This window comes from Sciurus vulgaris, assembly GCF_902686455.1.
Source record: "Sciurus vulgaris genome assembly, chromosome: 8".
Lineage (NCBI taxonomy): Eukaryota > Metazoa > Chordata > Mammalia > Rodentia > Sciuridae > Sciurus > Sciurus vulgaris.
The window spans coordinates 30,331,013-30,355,050 of NC_136468.1; the positions used below are offsets into that span (position 1 = coordinate 30,331,013).

The following is a 24,038-nucleotide window of genomic DNA, read 5'->3' on the forward strand; positions in this document are numbered from 1 at the left end:
TTGACATGATTTATTCTCAGTGTTTTTTTCCCATCTGTGGTACATAGTTGTAACAGTTCAAAAACTTATGTAAAATGCAAAACCTTCCCTATGTGTTGAATAATATGATTCACATCCCTTCTACTACACTTTTGTAATTAACAAATTATATCTTAAATCAAAGAAATAGAGAATTCAAAGTCCTTTCTTTTCCCAGTCCAAAGATATTTTTCTTGAAACCCCATGACTTTCAAGTCTCATTGTGGCCATAGGCAAGGAAAATACCAGGAAGTCAATAAAAGCTAGGAAAATGAATTGCAAAGCAGCAGCCAGAGCCCAGTTGAGGTTGGCAAGAGATGAGCAAATGTATATATAATTCTGTACAGGGCTTTAGGTCTTCCCAGCTGATAAATGATTTTCAGTAGCGCTCGGAGCTAGAAAAGAGAAGCAGACAGGGTTGGTGACGCATGATTAAGGGCTGGAATACAAGAATTACCAAGAGTGGTGAGTGTGGGACAGTGCTGAGAACAGTGTTGGAGAAGCCAGCCATGAGGTAATGCACCCACAGGGAGCGGGTAAGGTGAAAACAGGAGTGACTGCAGGATGAGGAGTCGAAAACACAGGCTCACCAATATGTTAAGAAAAAAACTAGATAAGGATTTAATGGCAGCCCAAGTGGGGTAACTGTCAAATTCAGGAGGCTAGGAATGACATTGGTAGGATCTAACACTTAGCTGGAGTGTCAAATGGTAGATGTCACAACTTCATGCAGTAAGTGCAGTTACTTCATAGTCCTCCTGGGGAATCAAATGGGTCAGACCTGGAAGTATTCAGCTTGGGATCAGACACAGTAAATGTTTAACAATGTGTAAGTATTTAACACAGTCTCAGAAACTCTGTAATGCTAAATAAGTGATTGTTCAACAAAAGTTCCTGCAGATTGTTACACACTTTAATATTAGGGTGTTAGATTAGATGGTGAATTTTATGTGTCAAATTGATTGGGCTAGATATTTCTTGGGGAGATGGGAAAACTATTTTTGGGTCTGTCTATGAGGGTGTTTCTGAAAGAGATTAGCATTTGAATCAGTGAATGGAGTAAAGAAGATCCACCTTTGCCAACATGGGCAGGTATCATTCCATCTGTGAAGTGCCCAGATAAGACAAAAAGGTTGAGGAAGAGCAAACTGTCCCTCTCTCCTGGTGGAGCTGGGACATCCAGCTTCTCTAGTCCTCCGACATCTGAGCTCCTGGTTTTTGGACCTTTGGACTCCAGGACTTACACCAGGGTCTCCTCCCCAGCCCACTGGTTCTCAGGTCTTTGGCATCAGACGGGGAGTAACATCATTGGCACCCCTGGCTCATAGGGCTTCAGATTCAGGCTGAATGGCACCACTGGCTAGATTTTTTCCAGTATGGAGGGAAAATCTAAATAAGCCCTCTAGCTTCATTTCTTTTTGTTGACTTAAAAATCACTAATTTTGGAGATCACACAGCTGAGGGATGCATTATTAATCTCCCACTAGCTTGCTGTAGGTAAGCTAGTCCTGTGGGTTGATGATAACAGTTTCCAAGAACTTGAAGGATACTTTTGCTGAAGACACTGACTCTTGTCTTGGGTCTGCAGATGGGCAATGGGTGACTGGAATGGGATGAAAAGGCTTGGCAACTCCCCTTCATATTGCGTCTGCTCCCTTTGCTGCCTTTAGCCTTTGAGTCAGACTTTACTGAGCTTTGAATGTAAACATGGTGATCGTTTAAGAAATACTTTGTCCAGAATTATGACATGGAGTTAACTTAACCTGGACTTGTCTTGTCTTTCTCCCCACCTTCAAGGCTAAGGAGACCTACCAGAATCATGGCCAGAAACACTAGACCATGAAAGGAACAAAAAGAAGTGGCGAGAAGACATGAATATTCCTTCCTGTTAGTAACCCCTCTCTCTCTCTCTCTCTCTCTCTCTCTCTCTCTCTCTCTCTCTCTCTCTCTCTCTCTCTCAAAATTCCTATCCTGTATCTATGACTTCTCAGCTGCCTGGTAGTTGAAGATATTTGTGAGCAGAGTTCTCATCTCTCATTTTACCATTCTTTGGCCACTGAATAGAGCTTCCCCCGCCCCCCCATCACTCTGGAGTCATTGGCTTTATTAAGTGGCAGCAAAATTGGACTTTTTTCTCATTTCCAGTTCTTCAGCTTGCAAAAGACATATTGGGAGATTCTTGGCCTCTGTAATCAAGTAAACCAATTTTCATAATAAATTGCTTCTTATACATCTCTATCTAAATATCTATCTCTGTATCTATAGATACATCTACTGGTTCTGTTTCTCTGAATAACCTTGACTAAGGCAGCATGAAGCCAGGCATGGTGGCACATACTTGTAATCCCAGGGACTTGGGAGGATGAGACAGGGGGATGGCAAGTTCAAGGCCAGCCTGGGCAATGTAGTGCAACCCTGTCAAAAATTAAAATTTTTTTAAAAGTGGAGATGGTTCTGGGAATGTAGGTCATTGGTAGAGTGCTACTGTGTTCAATCCCCAATACCACAACAAAACAAGAAAAATAGAGCATGGAACTTGGAGGTGTGGTAATAAATTTGGAAGGTAAAGAAGAAAATCCTGTGAGTTTTTGAAGTCTTGAAGAAGACAATAGTAGGTCTAGCAGCACAGAGCAGAAAGGAAAGAAGGAAAGGGTAGATGGTGTGATAGTAGCAATTAGGAAAGGAGATAAAACAAGCATTACTTGAAAAGGAAAACAAAAAACAAATAAACCTCCAAAGCTCTCAGGGAATCTTTTGAGTAGTTTGCTTCCTTCTTTTCTGCTATTGTTGTCATTTACTCTTACATTCATTCATTTAAAGCCAAGTTTACTATGTGTTAAATTATAGACACTAAAAGGCAAATTGCAGGAGCATGTATAATTAAATCTAAGAATAAATGATGGAGGTGATTTTCATTCATCTCTATTCTTCATTGCTTTCTGGATGCTCATGCTCATCCTCCGTTTTCTTTGTCACATCTTTAATTATCATCATCAGAATGATGAAGGAGTTTCATATCACAGGTGTTGACAGCAGATAAATCTGCAGCTTCAGAGAGGGAAGTTCCAGTCTGAAAGCAAACAAATGTTTGAAAAAAAAAAAAAAAAAGTTGATCTTGTATTTATAGGCAGAATAGCTCATCTAATGCTCTGGAGCCTAGATTCAGCACATATGATATAAGGATGGCTTCCATTCTGATTCCAACATTAATTGTTCTCTTCTTGCAATGAGTCTAGTGCTATAGCACAAACCTCACTCCCTTAATTAGCTTTCCAAGGATTCAGAAAGGGTCCACTTCTGATCTGAATTGTTTCCCTTGGTGATATTATTAGGTTTCATTTTAGCAGCTTGGAGGCGAAACTCATCAACCAATCAGCAAGTTCATATGGCATCCCTACTATGAGGTCGGCTTTGTGTTTGAAGCCCTGTAGGAGCCTGCTATTGAATTGAGGAGGTAAAACCTGCATATATGGAATGGTAAGAGAATAATGAAGGCCAAACTGGGCAGAACTGACTCTGGAACAATAGAAATTCAGAGAAAGGAGAAGTCAGTGTGGGCTAAATAGCCAAAGTTTATAAATTGTTATTATCAATTACTATCATTATAACAACAATGGCCAGCATTTACTGAGCATGAAGTGCTCACCATATGCTGAGGTACTGTGCAAAGCACTTTGTGTGCCTCCTCTGATTTAATCCTCATAATAACTCTCTTATTATTTCTACTTGTAAAGAGAAAACAACATACTCTTATTATCTCCATTTTATAAATGAGGATACTGAATCTTAAAGTGGTTATATATAATTCAACCACAATCACAAAGTTAGCAAGACCAGAACTCATATTTTAACATAGGTTTGTCTGACTCCAAGTAACTTTGAACTATATATATGTATATATATATAAAACTTTACATCAAATCAGGTAGAAGACACTAATATGGAAATGAATTGAGATTGTGGAAGAAATAGGAATTAGCCAGATACAAAAAGGCGAGAGTATCACTATCACTGCAGGCAGACTAAAAGGCATACCTGAAAGTAGTGTTTGGGGCTCAGGAGGCTGGTACCTATAAAGTACTGAAGACCAGTGGGTGTGGAGGCAGGTAAAATCTTGGGGTTTTCCTTGACATCTTCCTCTTCCTCACTCCTATGTCCAATGTGCTGCCAAATCTTATTGGTTTTATGAACTAGCAAACATTTATTGATTTGTTTCTGTCTCTAAACTATTAACACCGTCAGTACTATTTTGTCTTAAACCAGCATCATGCTTTGCCTGCTCATTGAGCTTTCTGGATTCACTCTTGCCAGCTTCCAATCCTTTCTTCACATTGTTGCAAATCTAATCCCTTGATGCCCTCTCTCCCTCGTCCCTAGCTCTCCCTTGCCCCAAGCGTTAAAGCACAGTGCCTGGTGTGGAGCAGAGCTCTGTGTGAAAGGTGAGTGCTGATCCAGCAAGCTGACACTGAACAAAGCATCATGAGACGTGGAGGTGTTGCTTGTCCAACTGGTCACCACTGGCCATTCTTGCAAAGCACCAAAGGCACCATGAAAAATGGAAGTGCTACTTGAGTCTGCTGCCACTGGACCTTCCTCATAAGCATTTTTTCAATAAACCTATGTCTTAAAGCCCATCTTTGGGTGTCTTCTTCGGACTCTTAGCAACCCATGCTACTGCCCTAGCGCAACTGGGCTGTGGATAATACAAGTGTCCATCACTATGAGATAGATTCTCCTTTCATTATTTCTACACTAGAAACCTATAGCTTCTGAATCTGGATTAGAAGATAAAGCATATATAGGGCCTTCAAACAAAGGCATTTCTGAACATGCATGTGATATACACCATAGTACTTCAGTGCACTTGTGGTACCTCTTGCCTCTGCACCAGGAGTCACGCAGTTGTGAATATCTACTGTGTGCAGGAGCCAAAGTTAGAAAGAGTGATAATGGAAAACAAAGAAGGAAATGATGAGGTAAAGCAAGCAGGAGAACAGGTGTGGCTACAGCATCTGGGAAGCAAGCAGACCGTGAGACAGATGTGGCAGAAGATGGGGATACTCTTCCGCGTTTTCAGGTGAGGGGGTGTGCAAAGTTGATAGCGAAGACCAAATTGTCAGGGGATAAGAAGGAAATAGAAACTAAGAAAGAAAAGAGTAAATATACTGTTTTGAGAAGTTTGAAAGCAATATAATGTTGAATAGAAAGTTGATTTAACTACCCTGATTTGATCATTATAGACTGTACACATGCATTGAATTACTACACTGTACTCCATACATTTGTATAATTAAAATAATAATGAATAAAAATTTTTAAAAATAGATTTCTTTGTCTCACATTGGGATATTGTGCCATTTATATACTTTTCCCTTTAAAATGTTCTCCCTTATTCCTCCTTTTTAAAGCATATATAGGCTTTTCTACCCAAATTTTAAGCAGCCTAATCCCTTGAATCCCCCTCTCTTTTTCCCTTTAGAGTTGACCATTTTACTGAAACCATTGCTCTTTCCATTCACCCTTTAGCCCACTGAAGTCCAGTTTCCACCTGTACATCCCCAGGAAAGTCCTCTCACATGAGTTCGGCCCATCCTTGTCAGTGTGCTCTCTAGAAGAATCTCTAATTTCTTTGATGGACTCATGTCATTCTCATTCACCAGCTCTTATTCCATCTGCCTGGTGAAATCCACTGTTCCCAGAGGCCCTCTTGGAGTCATGACCTGAAACATTCTGTGTGTATTAGAAACATAATCCAAAGTAAGTGAACTTGAAGATCCTAAATAAGTGATCAGGGAATAAATACCAAAGAAGAGGGTTGAGATGGTAAAAACTTGGGAAATTTTAAATCAAATTAGGTAGATTTAAACTGAATGGCAATGAGGGATAAAATTGTAACATTAAGATAGCGGGAGGCAGGAAGACTCAGGGTCACTGTGTGACTAAACTGAGACAGTGCTGAGGATGCTAAGTCTACTTAGTCTGAATCAGACCAAGCATGTTCCTGCTTCACACCAGGTTGACGTTACCACAGAATTTATTAGGGGCCACAAACTCCCTGCAGTAGTGACCCTGTTTTGGAAAATGAACCCATAAGAGTGATGAATATTATATTCTGTCCTCCTTGGGAAAAGACATATATTCACACACATGTGTGTTTAACAGGTTTATAAATGTTAAAATATGGAAAGCTCTAATTTTTTTTACAAGTCAGCGGACCACCCCATGATTTAAACAATTCATATTTTGTACAAATGTCCATACTGATTAAAGTAGGATGGTTCTTGGCTAATGATTTTTTTGGGAAACTGTGCTTTTTTTCCTCCATATATTGTCTTGTTCTGTGGATCGACATTTAGGGTTAAAAAGAATACACGATGACTGTTCTCCGGACATATGTTGGTCTTTTGTGAAACTCTTAAACATATCAGTCCCCATTCGTAATAGGCTTGAATCCAATTGCTCTCTTCTAACCAAAACTGTTGGAAAACTCTATATATGACTGAAATTCTATTGTATTGTCTGAGACAGAACAAAGTATCTTGAATTTTGTCAAGATTTTGTCAATAATAGATTACTACATATTTTTCTCACTCAGTACAGAATCCCTTAGTGTGATTGTTGGGTCATGGCCTTCATTAAGGCATTCCCTTATCACCTATCTGAGGGAAAAGTCACCTGGCATTGACACATCCTCAACCTATAACAAACACCCATCTACCAACTCATTTAAAACATTTCATGAATACTCACCAAAATACTCAGTTCTGTGCCATATCCAAAAGACAGGCCAATGAATAAGTCTTTGCAATTAAAGAACTGGTCTCCTGGTAGAGACAGACCTGTAATTTATGATGAAGATGTAGTATGATATGCTCAGTGGTTCTTTTTTTTTTTTTTTTTTTTTTTTTTTTTTTTTTTTTTTTTTTTTTTTGCCATGCTGGGGATTGAACCCAGGGCCTTGTGCTTACAAGGCAAGCACTTTACCAACTAAGCCATATCCCCAGTCCTTGCTCAGTGGTTCTTTTTGGCAGAACCACCAGGAAGATTTTTTAAAGGGTTATATGCAGGGCTCCAACCAAGAGTGTCTAGTTTGCTTGGTCGGGTGTCACTTTGGTACTTATTAACAAAACCCAAGTGAATCTGTGTAGCCTCTGTAATGGAGGGAAATTCAAGGCACTGTAAGGGCATTTAAAAGTTACCTAGGTCCTGAATGAATGTCTTGTGGAAGGGAGATCTGAATTAATTCATTCAGTAAAGAAGATGTACCCAGTTGAAGCAGAGAGAGCCCTGTTCCAACGAAATGCATTGGCATATACAAAAATATGAAAGTATATAGCAAACAAAATTCCTTTACTTCATAAATACTTATTGAGTGCCTTCTATATGCCAGGCACTTTCCAAAGACCTATGAGCTAGATTGCAGTAATTAGACAAAAATCACACCGACTCTTACAGAAATTATATTGGTAAAGACTGACATTACACCATTAATTATAGAAATGATAGTTTAATTACAATTCTGAGAAATACTATGCAGATAAAATACCAAAACTATGAGGATCTACTTGAATAAGACTCAACTCACTTTGATGGGTTAGAAGGTTTATCCAAAGATAGAATATTCATGCTGAGATTTGAAGGATGGACAGGAGGTGGTCAGCAAGAGTGGGAGTGGAATATACAGAGTTGCAGACAGAACAGATTTGCAAAGTCTTGATGTGAAAAGCATGGTCAGTGGTAGCCAAACCACAGTGACTTAGGGGAGGGTGATGGAGGGAGGAGGAGCAGTAATTCCTCAGGGTGAAGAGATACCCAGGACCTTGTAGGGGGCCTGAGTATATCACTTTCTTTCAGTTTGTGTGCTACATCTATGACACATCTGTTGGTGCATCTCCTAGAAGTTAACAGTACATCCACAAATATCTCAATGTCCTCAGTAGATTTCTTTTAGATAATGCCCAATTGCTAATTAGCTCACCTAATTTAAAGTTTAAAATCAATCAGCGGAGTGAAGATTAGAACTCAAGATTGATATTTTAGTCAGTTTTTTCACTACAATGACTAAAAGACCTGACAAGAGCAATTTTAGGGCAGGAAAGTTTATTTAGGTCTCATGGTTTTAGAGGTCTCAGTTTATGGACAGCAGGCTCCATCCCTTGGGGCTTGAGGTGCAGCAGAATATCATGGTGGAAGAGTGTGGTAGAGGGAAGGGGCTCACATGATGATCAGGAAGCAGAGAGAGAGACTCTACTTGCCAGATACAAAATATATACCCCAAAGACACACCCCCAAAGACTCATCTCCAGCCACACTCTACCTGCCTTCAGGTACCACCCAGCTAATCCCGTAAGCATATTAATTCACTGATTTGGTTAAGACTCTCATAACCCAATCATTTCTCCTCTAAACACCAAGCCTGAGCCTCATTCTATTGCATCATAGCTAATATTCTTGTTTATTAGATTATTTATGCCATATGCAGCTAAATAAAGATTGCTCTGAAAAATCTAGAATCACTTGTCTATGTTTTATGACAGTACAAAAATGTCTGGAGCACTTTGTGGTTTTTTGTTTGTTTTTATAAGAATGACAGAATCAAAAGATCAAGGGCAGATTTTTTAGGCTGTATAACAGAAATAACTGGGCAGAACTGCTTAGGTGAAAGGAATCTATTAAGACAAATCTGGAGGAAAGTATTTACTAACTGCTTTGGAGAGAACAGGAACACCTACAATTCCTAGACCTAAATGTAAAGCAAGATTTCTCACTGTTCAAAATCCACTGATGAAAAAGAGTTGGTCCTGTCACACAAAGATCCTAAGGAACTTCTGAGAGCTGTGAGGAAGTAGGTATCATATCTGAAAGACTTTGCTCTGGGGCCTCGCTCTGTATATATCTGGCCAGGGGGAAGGCTAGGCCTGCCAATCAAAGCTGGCTCTACATGACCCAGCACCATGTTTAACAGCTGCCAGATTTCTGGTGGGGATATATCAGGCCCACTACTGCCTCCCTTTGACATACCCAAAAAATTTACATAGGCCCTGATTAAGGAGGAAAAATTCACGATAGGATGGGATGAAGAACAATTCATTCTTCCTATATTCTAGATTGTAGTTCCACTGGTTTGATTGTAATAGCTATCACCATACAACAATACAGGGAGAATTGTTCTCTGTGGATACTACACAGTGACACAAACTATGTATTTAAATAAGTAACCCACTGAACTGTTGAGTCAACCATTAACTAGATAGAACTAACTGCCCGGAAAAGTAACATCTGATGACTTGTTGAAAAGGTCAACTCTAATATTTTTGGTGTGAACATTTCAGTTCCTTGAATACAACCAAGTGCTTTATAAATCCAAGATTGTTTCACTCGGTCATGTTGCTGGAAGACAAAAGAGTCAAAATCCAAATTTCTTGATCATGAAAAGCAGATATTTTAAATGTCACCAGTCCCACTTTCGTCATCCTGTAACATAATCGCTTTCATTTTTTTACCAGTTCCAGTTAAGATTAATATTCTCCCTGTCCTTCAAGATAGGCCCATGATCCCGTTTTCTCTCAAGAACTCCTATCAAATATGTCTTCTGTTCTATAGACTCCACCTCCTAAACATTCATATTTCTAGTTGTGGTGTCTCTTTTCCAGTCCCACTGTCGGCTTCAGAATTCATACATTACCTGAATTATCACAGAAGGTTTTGAACTCTTCTTAGACTAGTTTGTTTTCAACTTGCCTTTAGCTCTATTGCCAGGTGGGTTGCCATCTGCCATGACAGTGCAGCATCTTTGGGCTGTACCTACTCTCTCTTGGAGAAATTTTGACATATGGACTCTGCCTTTCAAGGGTGGAAACCAGATATCTACTGTTGCTGGCTTCTCAGTAGCAAGGTCCCAACCATAAGACCTGGACTGGATTAATGATGCTTAGTCATGCATTATTTAGACTCAGAAGTGAGGTGATGGGGAAGAAGGTGCCCTGTGGATTCTACCTTGTGGGTGAGTGTTGTAGAAGGTTTCATAATCTGGCATTTATAAGCATCATCATTCAGCTTCCATTAACTTTTCCAGCCTCTTCTCCTAGATTCATCCATACAGATACTATAATCCAAGCACGATGAATAACATGTGAAATCCTGTATGTATTGGTTTTATTTTTTTTAGCACTATATCTTTGCTTGGATTACCTCTGACTCTACCCCGATTTGCCCAGCAGATATCCATGTCTTCATGTCTCAGATTATGCCTGACCTTTATTTTCCACATGACCCCCTGGCAGAGTTATGAAATTTTCCCTCTATATTCTCACAATGTGTCATGCAAGTCACCATTTTAATATCTATGACATAGTGGAAATTATTCGTTTATACTGGCCACAACAGGCTTTGAGATTCTCAAAGGTAAGAACTCCGTACTCTTCACCCTTGTAGTCCCTAGCACAGTCCCTGATACTAGATATGAACTTCACACATCATGAATAAATGGCTTTACCTTCTCTTAATTCATCCAGCCTCGCTTCTTTCATTTATCACTCTAACCCCCACCTACTTCAGCAAGTGCTTCTTTAATCAGTCCTAAAACCCCAGGGAAGGTTGATATCTCTCCCTTTGACTGTAAACTCCTTCCTCCAGGTGTTCTACTGGAAATATCTACTTGGATAACAAGTTTGTTTCATTTTCAATTTTGTCTTGAACATTTGCCCTCCATGGTCTTGAACCTGTTAGAAATGCCAAGGTGCCCCAAGAAATCAAGCATGTGTTCAAAGGGGTGGGCAAAGCAAACTTTTACTTCTGACAGAAGGACTGTGTTGCAGAATGTGGTTAGCAAGCGTGCCCGGTTGTATCTCTGTTACAGCATTGGCCCTTCGCCCTGATTGGAGGACTCGGGACTACAATGGATGCAATTGGCTAATTTTAAAATAATGGCAGGCAAAGGGAAGGGCTATAATTAAAATGGCTACAATTGAACTCACTTAGGCAGAATACTGTATTCTGAAAATGGACCTCCAGACTTTCTATTTTTCACATACCAGTATGTTTGACCACTCCCTATTTTGTGTCCAAACTCTCCCCTAAAAAGATTTAGATCAATTTCTAAGTTTCTTTTCTCTTGTTCACATATTGTTTTTCTTTACTATACTATAAACTTTTTGAGGGTGGTGACTTAAAATTCTTCTTAAACCCCCATCACTAGACAAACACCTGATAAAGAAAGCTTAAAATATTATAAATTATTTTAATGTAACTACCACATGAATTTTTAGTGAAAACAGTAACTTGGAATTTATTTTTCCTGGTCCCCCATCACTTTCTTTACTCTTGTCCCTTCCCATAATTACTATTTTACTAAAAGGGAATATTTTCAAAGGAAGTGAGATTTATAATTTAGTTTTTCAAAGGGAATGGGGTGGATGGTAAGCACAAGTTGGAGCCTAGGAAGACTTCTTGTTCCTGGTGTGAGATAAGCAGGACTCTAAAGGAATGTGATACTAAGGGAAACTGGCCACTTCTCTGTCTCTAGTCTTGGTGGAGATCAAAGCAAAGTGACTTTGGTTGTAAAGTAAAGGAATGTACTCGTAAAAAAAAATCCATCTGCACAGTGGGCATGCAACCTGTGCCATATATTCCCCCTGTTTGTGGGTACCATGTGGCCCTCACCCTTGTAGCCTGCCCTGCCTCTGCCAAGGGACATGTGGTAATAAAACGTCCAAACACTCTCTGTTGAATCCTTCAAGATTTTTTCTGTGGGATCAGTAAACAATATGACGGGGCTCTTGCAGTTCTGAAGTTGAACAGATGGATGGATGGATAGATAATAGATTTATAGATAAGATAAAAAATAAATGATATAATAAAACAAAATACTACTTTAAAAATTATAAGGGAGATGGTAAATTAATGAGCCATATGGAAAAGTCTGAAGTTTCCCAGCAAATTAAAAATAAAACTACCATGTGATCCAGCAATCCCACTTCTGTTTATATATTTGTCCCTTTTCTGTTACTATATTGAAATACCCGAAGCAGTCTAATTCTATAAAGAAAAGAGTTCTATTCAATTCATAGGCCCAGAGGTTCAAAAATCTAAGAATGGGAAGCCTCCACTGATTTTGTCTCTGATGAGGTCATCTGGTGGGAGGGTGTGTGGGAGAAAGAGATCACATAGCAAAACAGGAAGCCAGAAAATTCAGGGGTTGGGCTCACTCTTACAACAACTTGCTCCTGTGAGAGTTCAGGAGGCCCAGGAGAGTTACCTTAGTTCCTTCCAAGGGCACACTCATCATAACCTAAGGACATTCCATGATGCCCTGCTTCTAAAAGTTGCCATCACTTCTCACATTGCCATACTAGGAACTATACATGATTTTAACTTAGATAGTCTATTAAAACCACTGTACTACCACCACAATGGTTCTCTCATGTTAAACTGTATTAGAATCACTTAAAAACTTTGTTAAACCAAAGTTTCCTGCTCTCTTACTCTCTCCTCTCAGTCTCTGATTTAATATGATTCATGGTTCTTAGATTTATCTTTCTGACAAGTTCCCAGGTGACACTGATGCCACTGGTCCTAGGGCCATACCTAGAAAACTACTGATCTGACAGTCTTCCAAAATCATCAATAGTCATCTTCCTTAAAGGGATTAAATATTGATTGACAAACATTGAGTTCCTTTTTGTTCTTTGAATTTGCTGCAGTTCTATCTTACATTATTAGAACACATGCTAAGAAAGGCAGTCTGGAGGTACAGCATGCAGCTTGTAGACATAGCTAATGCAGTTTGCTTCCAAGGTATGAGATTGTACTATCTGACATAATATCTCTTTTAACTGATAAAGCACTGTGACCTTTTGGAAGTGGCTGCCTACCGCCATCAATAATTTCTTTCCCACCACAATAGGGATTCTGTAGAGATAATTCCTGTAGGTATTTCATCATCTTATTACAGAAGGTTTTGAAAGATGAAAACAAAATTTATACAAGGGCAAGATTTAGAAGAAATGTCTGAAGCAGAATGAAAATCAGATGGAGAAGCTTAGAGGTTAAGAGCATAAATTTTGAATTGATTTGGCTTGATCTTTTTTTTTTTTTTTTTTTTGAGAGATGGAAAAGCATCAAGTGTGAGGCAAACTGGTTTGGGAAGAAGAGACTAAAGATGTAAGTTTGCCTTGAATTCCATAGAACTTTGGAAATTATGTGTGGAGCTTGGACTCTATTCTTTCCAGAGTGGAAACCCATTGCTAAATACACACAGAGAAATGACACATTCAATTTTATTTGGGAAGACACTTCTGGTGGCACTGCAGAACATGAGGCTTTGTAAATGGATAAAGAGACTAGTTAAGAGTTCAGATAATCATGAGCAATGGTGAGAGTTGAATGAGAACAGTGGCGAAGGAGATTGAGGAGGCCAGAAAACTTGAGAGCATTGTAGAAGATAAAACCAAGAGTCCTTGAAGATAAATGGAGTGAGGGGTATGACCAAAAGGAAAGAGCCAACGTTATCTCTACCTCTTTGGCTAACAGGCTGGAAACCTGCCTGATGCTGTGCCAGGGTAACCGTACATGCAGGTTTGCCTGATAATCTCCTTTTTTTAAATTGAAAATTCCAAGTCCTAGAAATCTCTCCATGCTTGTGATACTAGTTCAGTCTATCACCTGGCCATGACACTGATATCCTGGTCCATGAGGTGACCACCAAAAACTTCCATGGTCACTAAACTTCCACCTGTCTCATCTCTGCTGGATTTTCTAGATTACTACATCAGTACCCCACCCTGTTGCTGACCCAAGAATAGGTTACCCACCTGGTTAGGAATAAGTACAATGTTCAGGTGCTATGTATCACCACCTACCAGGGGCTACATCTTGTCTTCCACATCCTGGCTAGAAACATCAAAGAAGACAGGCTTCAGAAGTAACTCTAGCTCCTCTGACTTTAAATATCCTCACCATTGTAGCCTGTGCTCTGTGTCCTCCTCACTGTTGGCACCTAACTAATCATGAGTTCACATGAGATCACAATTAGTAGCTCTGGAGTCTAGCAGATCTGAATCTGAATTTAAGTGCACTTAAGCAAAGTGCTTAACCTTCCCAAGTCTCAACTACAACCATGAGATTGTTGGTCATGATATGACAGATGCAAAAAGCTTGCCAGGAGTAATTTGAGTTTTCTCTCCTTGGGTGTCTATAACTTTAGATGATGCTTCCTTCCAAAGTGTCTTTCAAAGTGTCAAGAAAGAATTAGTTGGAGAAGTTAAGCATAACTTATGCCTTAGGGAGGAAAAAACTCTCTGTATCCCTTTAGTATTTTGATGAATGACATAAATCATGGCAATTTAAAACCTGTGTACAAATCTAACAAGACAAAATTAGGAAAAATTTGTGCTATATTTATTTCTATGACAAAATAGAGATCGCCTAGCGGTAGCACATAGAAAAATATTTTGAATGTACATTGTATAGTAAGATCAAACTGTTTCCTCAGTGTAATGGGGAAATGTAAAAAGATTGATGTAATTTATCCTGCATGGCTATAAAAACCACCTCCAGAACCATGAAGGTGAGATTCTAGTCCTGGTCCTCACTACCAAGCAATCTAAAATAGGATATTCCATTCAGGAACCAGACTATAAACATGGGGTGTAGTGTGGGTGGGGACTAGCACATATTCTTTTTCAAAGATGATACCAGGATAGTGAAGAGACTTAAAATTTGAGACACAAGGATTAGTTGAAGCAAATACAGAAGGTAAGACTTCATATACATAAAAGCTGTTTCATGGAAGATGAGCTCAAGTCTTTCCCCCAATGATCTCAAGTAGAATTAAAACAATAGCTAAAGGTAGAGGAAGACAATTTTTGACTCAATGTTAGGGAAAAAATAAGTCTAACAGAGAGGAGAAGAGATGTTATATCTGGAAGAAGTAATGAGTCACCCTCATTAGAGGGATTCAGGGTGCTCTGGGAAAGAACTGTTTCTTGGATATTTCACAGGGGCTTGGATATTTCACAGGGGCCAAAACAATTTTTCAAACCAGAGGCAGTAAGATTTTCAAAAAAATCCAGAAAACCATATTAGATAAAGACTTTTGTCATGAGAATTTATAATTAATTGTTTTAGAAACTATGAAGATGGAGATTATGATGCAAAATAACAAAGCAGGTAGAATTAATTGCTCTTCAATACACTCATCTTATGCTCTACCGAGCCATTCCGAGTGCTTTGCCAGGTTAGGCTGTCTTCCCTTGTGAAGGCACCAGATCTTATGTACATCAATTCACTTACTAGGAAGACTTAGTTTGGTCCATTTTATATCCTGTGCTTTCTGTTGTTATGACAAAATACCTGAGGCTGGGTATTATATGAAGGGAATAGATTTATTTTGACTCATGGTTTTGAAGGTGGGGAAGTTCTGGAGCATGACCCCGGCTGGAATCTACTTGGATTCTGATGAGACATGGGTGGTGGATGGACAGTGGGTTCATGCAGAAGAGGACAAGAAAGAGACATGGGAGTTTGACCTACTTGATAGCAAGCTATTTTCACAGTGACTACTCCAGTCCTGAAAGACCTCAGTCCCAGGAGAACTAATCCAGTCTTGAGAGCACTAATCTAGTCTCATGAGACATTAATCCATTTACAAAGGTGGGCCCTGATGACTTAATCACCTCCTACTGAGTGTCACTTCCTAAAGATCCCCCACTGCCCCTTGATATTGCTACATTGGGGACTAAGCTTCCAGCACTTGAACTTTTGGGGACAAACTATACTCAAACTATAGCAGCCTAATTTCTTTTAAAACCTCCCAAAATTCAAACTACTTCTTATCACTATTATTTGTTCATCCAGGCCAAAAGTATATATTGAGCTGCATCCTCATTGTCTGTCAATTAACGTAGTTTAACTGTAAGATGAGAAGAAAGTATTATCCTGATAATGTACCTCCATGAATGCATTATAAAGAAAACGAAATTTGTCAACAACCTCAAATAATAAAAGAAGTCAAGTGGTGAAGAGCAGAGAATGCTGTAGCTATGCCAACAGAAAATTACTGCAAGAGGGCAACCTGGCTTTCTTCCCACATTCATGCTAATAGCATCCTGTGAAATATTCTACACTTAGGTAAAATTTTCTAAAGAAGATGGGTCAACTTGACAGTAAGCCAGATTGTGTCGATGTCATTTCCTACCCTTAAAATAAAATCACCGTTAGGAACTATGCTAACACTTTATCTTTTTATTGTTATTAGGGCAGGAGATACTTCAAAGGGACAGTATTTTGGGTGACAAAATATGGTGGTGGGAAAAATACCAGGGTTTTATTTATTTATTTTTTTCCCTGAGAGAGAAAAATGGACACATTTGGCTTGGAGCAACAATATCTTTACAGCAGAACTGAGACCACTAAGGGAAACGTTGACAGAACCCACTTCTTTAAACTAGTCTCTCCAGCTATACTAGTCTGCTATACTGCTGTGACCAAAATGCCTGACTAAAACAATTTAGAAGAGGAAAAGTTTACATTAGCTCACAGTTTTGGCGGTCTAGTCCACTGAGAGTTGACACCTTTGCTCTGGTCCCCAGGTGAGGCAAGAACATATGGCAGAAGGGCATGGAGGAGAAAAGATATTCCGCTCACAGCCGCCAGGAAGCAGAGAGAGTGGGGAGCCAGGACCAAAATATAAAATCTACATGGCACACTCCCAGTGACTGACTTTTCCAGCCAGATGCCCCACTTGCCTACAGTTACCACCCAGTAATTCCTTCAAATTATTAATCCATCAAATGGATCAACCCATTAAGTGGAGTAAGTGATGAGGTTAGGGCTCTCATAATCTATTCATTTTACCTCCTGCGTTAACACAAGTGGTTTGGGGGAACACCTCATATCCAAACCATAACATGTACTCAAAGACCATTTCTGACTAACTAAATTTAACTATCTGGAGAAGCCTTTTTACAGGAGGAATACATGCCTGGATCAGCTGGGATTAAGTGGTAGTGACTCTGCTTTTCTGCGAGTCCTGGAATCACGGCTGCGTTCTCAGAGCACCTTGACCTCTGTCTGCATTCCCACCCAGGCACTAACTTAATACATGCTGCTCCCAGGAATCTTGGCTACATCCCAGAATGCCCTAAAAGTTCTCATAAGGATGACAATACCACCACATTTGTCAGGACTGAGAGAGCACAACTATCGGGAGAGGTGGCTGGCAGGAGAGGAGAGACAAGCCAAGAGGAGCAGAAGTGGCCAGTGCTCTAGACTCTACTCAACTTCCTCTCTCTCTCTTTCTTTCTTTCTTTCTTTCTTTCTTTCTTTCTTTCTTTCTTTCTTTCTTTCTTTCTTCTTTCTTTCTTTCTTTCTTTCTTCACTTTGAACTTCTTGTTGCTTTAATCATTAATTTATCTCTCCATTCATTCACTTAGATGTTATTAAACTCCTACTATATGAAAAGTACCCATTGAAAAATGTTTATTCTACATTATTTCTCATGAAGAGAAAATCAAACTAGGTAATTTTAAAAGTTCAATATTTAAAAGTCAATTGAAACCAGTCAGACACACACCTGTAATCCCAGAGGCTCAGGAGGCTGAGGCAGGAGGACTGCAAGTTCAAACCAGCCTCAGCAACTTAGCCAGACCCTAAGCAACTTTGCAAGACTCTGTCTCAAAATAAAATACATTTAAAAAGAACTGGGGATGTAGCTTAGTGATTAAATGCCCCTGGGTTAAATCCTTGGTATCAATGGGGCTGACATCATTACCCTATGTAATGTATGACATAATTACCCTATGTACATGTATGATTTCACAAGTGGTATGAATCTACATACCATTCCACATACATATACCATCTATATACCATATGCACAACCATAGAAACAAAAAGATGTACCCCATTTGTGTATAATGAAAAAAATGTAGTCTGTAAAAATAAAAATAATAATTAATAAAAAAAGAGTATTTGGAAATTCTAAAAGTAAAGTATGTATTATCTGCTAAAAAAAAGTCATTTGAACACAATTTTTTTTGTTTTTCCTATAACAATAAAATATATGTCCATAATAAAAAGAAATAAGCACATCAGACCAGAGACAGTAACTATTTTCTCTCATCTATTTATAAAAGAATTTGATATTTATTATAATAGAGGTTAGAAGTCGTTTTGCCTTACCCTGCATATTTTTATATTGGGAGGAAATGGCCTTTTGTATACTAAACATATTATCAAGATTGACATCTTCTGTTTCATGTCAAGTTAGCTATGTAGATGACCTTAAGTCTTCAAAGATTAGGTATGACCCTGGGCATTATTAAATAGCAACACTACAGACTTAGATAAGTAATAATTAATTGTGTTCATCTACAGTCATAAAACCAGAGACCCCAGGGAGAAAATATGACCTTCTATAAATTATGCGTACATTTAATTTTACTTTCTAATTCAACAGGCTTATAAACAAGCACATTTGTATTCCCTCTTCTAACCTCATGCTAATGTTCCAGAATGTTCTTTCTCCTCTTCCCTTCCTCTCCACATCTTCACCTCACTCTTCTACCATCCCTAAATTTCTGTCTTTCCATGTTCTAGAGAACCCAAGTTAAAAATGACTGAGACTTGGGCGAGAGAAACCATTCCTCCCTGCCCTGGTGACCTACTGTGCTTTGGTTCAAGTACTGAGACTCTGGTAGTGCTGTTTTTTCTAGAGCTGGACCCTTCTCCTCTTTTGGAATTTGCTTCGCTTCTCGGTTCACAGATCATGTCCTGGCTTCTGAGGACATAGTTCAATCTTTATCTATTTTGTCAGTCATTGACTTTATGACACTAGAGGAATGATTATTGAAGTGGTGGTTAATAAATGATGTCAATTTAAGTATTTGGGGACTTGTGTCTTAATTTAGAGTCTCCAGGGTAGATTATCTTACCTTAGATAACTACTTATCTTTTATTTTAGGAAACGAAAAAAAAAAAAAAAAAAAAACTGATAGCTAATTGACCTGAACCTGGAAATTTCACAACATACATTTATCTCTGTGTTTTGCTTTCTTCCAGAGGGTTGATCAGCTCTTTAAGGAATAAAGACATGAACATGAAGAAAATGAAAACATTAAAAAGAGCTAGAGTAAATTGTTACTAGATGCTAGTCAGGGGAAAATAAATCTTCTTGGTTTGAATGGTATGTGGAAAACTTTGGGGGCTCAGATCACTTCTGGAACTCCGCTCTATATTGCCTGGAAGCTTTGGAATTCATGAATGTATCTAGAATATATAAACAGAAATTCACCAATAATAATGAGTGTCAGAATTAGGGGTTGTTCAAGACTTAACAACCAGTGAATTTCAGGAGAAATCCAAGTTTGCATTTCTTGACCAAAAGTCTCAACAATGACAATTAGCTAAAACTGTCACACACTTCAAATTAAAAGCTCTGAGAAAGAACTGGGAACACATGATAGCAGCAAATGCATTGTCTTTTTATACATGAATGCAACTGATTGTTTCTACCAACAATAAAATCATGCTGACTTTTGTTGTGTATTTTTTTCCCAAATGAAAGTGTATTCTGAGTATACAAAATTTTTAATCTCACTGTGCATGGGGATATTTGCAATGTAGCAAATATTACTTGCCATACAGCCATATCTTTTTACAAACTTAAGCATTCTAGTGGCAGATCACTCTTGTAGATCATTCCATATAAGCAATGCAGCTAATTGGTTTCCATTTATTTATAATCATGGGTAAGTTTAGAGAAACTGTGCACTAAATATTTACTTTTACACAGAACTTTGCTAAGAATATTAGAATGCAAAGGAAGTAAATGAATGGCTCAAAGAATTAACCATCTTATTGCGGATTTAAGGTTTACCTGCATTATTAAGATAGTAAATAATGTAAGTCAATCTACTTCCAGGCAAAAAATGTATCTTACAGACACAAAAGCAATGATTCTCAAATTTTATTGTACATAGATATTAAGTAGGAGCATATAAACATGAAGATTCCCAAGCCTCATTTTGATCCCATAAGGCAGGGTATCTGCATTTTTGTCCAGCATTCTAGGATATTGAGATGCAGTTGGACCAAGGACACCCTGGGTGGGTCCATGCAAAGTCAGGGACCAGAGACTTGGGCAAAGAATGGAATTTTCAGGATGGATTTATAGAGAGCAGGAAATCTGAGATGAACCTGGAAGGTCAAATTTCAAGGATGAGTGGGATTGAGAGAGACAAGGGAATTGTATTCTTGGAAGAGGGAGAGGCTTGAAGAAAATTACAAATTTGAGAGTAGGCAGGACGTAAGAAAGAAACTACCAAAAATGGGCTTGAGAAAAGAATGTGAGATGGCTGCGTAAAAACTAGTTTCTGGCCTTCGCTGAGCCCCCCAGCCCACCCCCACACGGAGGCCAGAGGCCAGTAGCTGAGCCTGCCCCCCTACTGCTGAGGGACACTGTGCCTGCCTATGTGCTGACTCAGCACACCCTCACTGGGGCTCCTCAGCTTCTTTGGAGGCTGGTCCAGGCATTTTGAATTATTGCTGAGGGCGTGGCCATCATCATCAGAAGGGCAGCTCCCTTCCTAAGACACCTACAGGAAACTGGAGGCCCTGTGACAGGTACCTCTATTTACTCACATCCTACACCCTTCCCCATCCTCTTGTTCACAACTAGAAATACTGTAAATAGTAATCAAACTGATCCTGTTCTTTACAATAATGTTAAAGTCTTTATAGGGGCTATCTGGTTCAGGGCTACATTTTCTCTGTATTGGGTGCTACTGGTATTGAACTCCCCTTCAAAGGAGAGGTAGTAGAAAACTGCAGGGTTATAATAAGCCTGCAAGGGGGGGAACTTCAGTATCTCTGATCTTCACTGCTAGAGGGGAATATATAGAAACAATATGAAAAAACAGGGGAAGAAATTGTCCCTAACAAACCAAGATACTATTGTGATCCAATGACAGCATGGCAGTAGAAATGACAGAAAAAGAGTTTAGAATCTGCATACTTAAAATTATCTGTGAAGCAAAAGACGAGATAAGAGAGCAAATGCAGGAAATGCATGACCATTCCAGCAAACAGTTAAAAGAGGAAATGTGGGAAGCCAAAGGACACTTAATAAAGAGATAGAGATTCTGGGGGAAAAAAAAAAAAAACAGAAATACTTGAAATGAAAGAAACAATAAACCAAATTAAAAACTCAATAGAAAGCATCACCAACACAACAGAATAGATCTTGTAGAAGACAGAATCTCAGACAATGAAGATAAAATATTTAATCTTGAATATAAAGTTGAATAAACTGAGAAGATGTTAAGAAGTCATGAATGGAACCTCCAAGAATTATAGATATCATGAAAAGATTGAATTTAAGAATTATTGGGATTGAGGAAGGCACAGAGATATGAACCAAAGGCATGAACAACCTGTTCAATGAAATAATATCAGATAATTTCTGAAACCTGAAAAATGAAATGGGAAATCAAATACAAGAGGCTTACAGAACACAAGATAAACAAAATTACAACAGATTCACAGCAAGACACATTATAATGAAAATACCTCACATACAAAATAAAGATATGATTTTAAAGGGTGCGAGAGAAAAGCGTCAGATTACATATACCGGGAAAGCAATACGGATATCAGCAGATTTCTCAGCCCAGATTCTAAAAGCAAGAAGGGCCTGGAACAATATATTTCAAGCTCTGAAAGAACACAGATGCCAACCAAGAATACCCAGCAAAACTAACCTTCAGATTTGATGATGAAATAAAATCTTTCCACAGTAAACAAAAGTTAAAAGAATTTACAAATAGAAAGTCTGCCCTACAGAACATTCTCAGCATAATATTTCCTGAGGAGGAAGTGAAAAGCAACAATACAAGTCAGCAAAGGGAGGAACTACCCTAAAGGAAAAGCCAATCAAAGGAGAAACGAGTCAAGTTAAAAACCAAAAATAAGTCAAAATGACCAGGAATACAAATCACATCACAATAATATCCCTGAATGTCAATGGCCTAAACTCAATAATCAAAAGACATAGACTGGCAGATTGGATTAAAAAGAAAGACCCAATAATATGCTGCCTTCAAGAGACTCATCTCACAGAAAAAGACATCCACAGACTAAAGGTGAAAGGATGGGGAAAAACATATCATGCACATGAACCCAATAAAAAAGCAGGGGTTTCCATCCTCATATCAGATAAAGTGGACTTCAAAACTAAGTTAGTCAGAAGGGATAAAGAAGGACATTTCATACTGCTTAAGGGAAGCATAAAACAGCAAGATATAACAATTTTAAATATTTATGCCCCAAACAATGGAGCATCTATGTGTATCAAACAAACCCTTCTAGATTTTAAGAATCAAATAGACCAAAACACATTAATAGTGGGGGACTTTAACACACCACTCTCACCCCTGGATAGATCCTCTAAACAAAAACTGAACAAAGAAACTATAGAACTAAATAATACAATCAATGATATAGACTTAATGGATATTTACAGAGTATTTCATCCATCATTGAGCAAATACACTTTTTTCTCAGCAGCTCATAGATCCTTCTCCAAAATAGACCATATGCTATGCTACAAAGAAGCCATTAGTAAAAACAAAAAAATAGAGATCCTACCCTGTATCCTATCAGACCATAATGGAATGCAATTAGAAATGAACAATAAAATAAAAAACTATTCATACACCTGGAGACTAAATAATGTGCTATTGAATGATGCAATGATAACAGAAGACATCAGGGAAGAAATAAAATATTCTTAGAGGTAAATGAGAATAATGACACAGCATATCAAAATCTCTGGGGCACCCTGAAAGCAGGACTAAGAGGAAAGTTTATTGCATTGAGCTCATACATTAAAAAAATAAAAAGTCAACAACTAAATTACATAACATTACATCTCAAAGACCTAGAAAAAAAAGAACAGATCAACACCAAAAATAGTAGAAAACAGGAAATAATTAAAATCAGAGCTGAAATCAATGAAATTGAAATAAGAGAAACAATTCAAAAAATTGACAGAACAAAAAGTTGGTTCTTTGAAAAAGTAAACAAACTTGATAACCCGCTAGCCACACTAACGAAGAGAAGGAGAGAGAAAATTCAAATTACTAGAATTTGTGATGAAAAAGGAAAGATCACAACAGACACCACTGAAATACATAACATAATTAGAAGCTACTTTGAAAATCTATACTCCAATAAAATAGAAAATATCAAAGATATTGACAAATTTTTAGAGACATATGATCCTCCCAAACTGAATCAGGAAGATATATACAATCTGAACAGATCAATTTCAAGCACCGAAATAGAAGAAGACTTCAAAAGCCTAACAACCAAGAAAAGTCCAGGACCAGAAGGATTCTCAGCTGAATTCTACAAGACCTTTAAAGAAGAACTGATACCAATACTCCTCAAAGTATTACAGGAAATAGAAACTCATTCTATGAAGCTAGTATCACTCTGCTACCAAAACTAGACAAAGATGCATCAAGGAAAGAAAACTTTAGACCAATATCCCAGATGAACATAGATGCAAAAATCCTTAACAAAATTCTGACAAATAGCATACCTAATAAAAATATATTAAAAAGACAGTGCATCATGATCAAGTGGGGTTTATCCCAGGGATGCAAAGTTGGTTCAACATCTGGAAATCAATAAATGTAATTCATTTTATCAATAGGCTTAAAGTTAAGAATCACATGATTATTTCAATAGATGCTGAGAAAGCATTTGATAAAACACAGTACCCCTTCATGCTTAAAACACTAGAAAAAATAGGAATAGTAGGAACATACCTCAACATTGTAAAGGCTATCTATGATAAGCCCATGGCCAACATCATTCTTAATGGAGAAAAACTGAAAGCATTCCCTCTAAAAACAGGAATAAGACAGGCATGCCCTCTTTCACCACTTCTATTCAACATCGTCCTTGAAACACTTGCCAGAGCAATTAGATAGACCAAAGAAATTAAAGGGATACGA

The 24,038-nt window shown here is 38.3% G+C and overlaps 1 long non-coding RNA gene across 1 annotated transcript; it reads right to left on the bottom strand.

The window, feature by feature from the left end:
* Window positions 1-1,966: 1,966 nt before the first annotated feature.
* LOC306668549 lies at window positions 1,967-7,004 on the bottom strand. Its single transcript, XR_013765897.1, has 3 exons — window positions 6,769-7,004; window positions 5,676-5,748; window positions 1,967-3,088 (listed from the first exon to the last, which is right to left on the bottom strand). It is a non-coding gene; the product is annotated as an uncharacterized lncRNA (long non-coding RNA).
* Window positions 7,005-24,038: the final 17,034 nt, after the last annotated feature.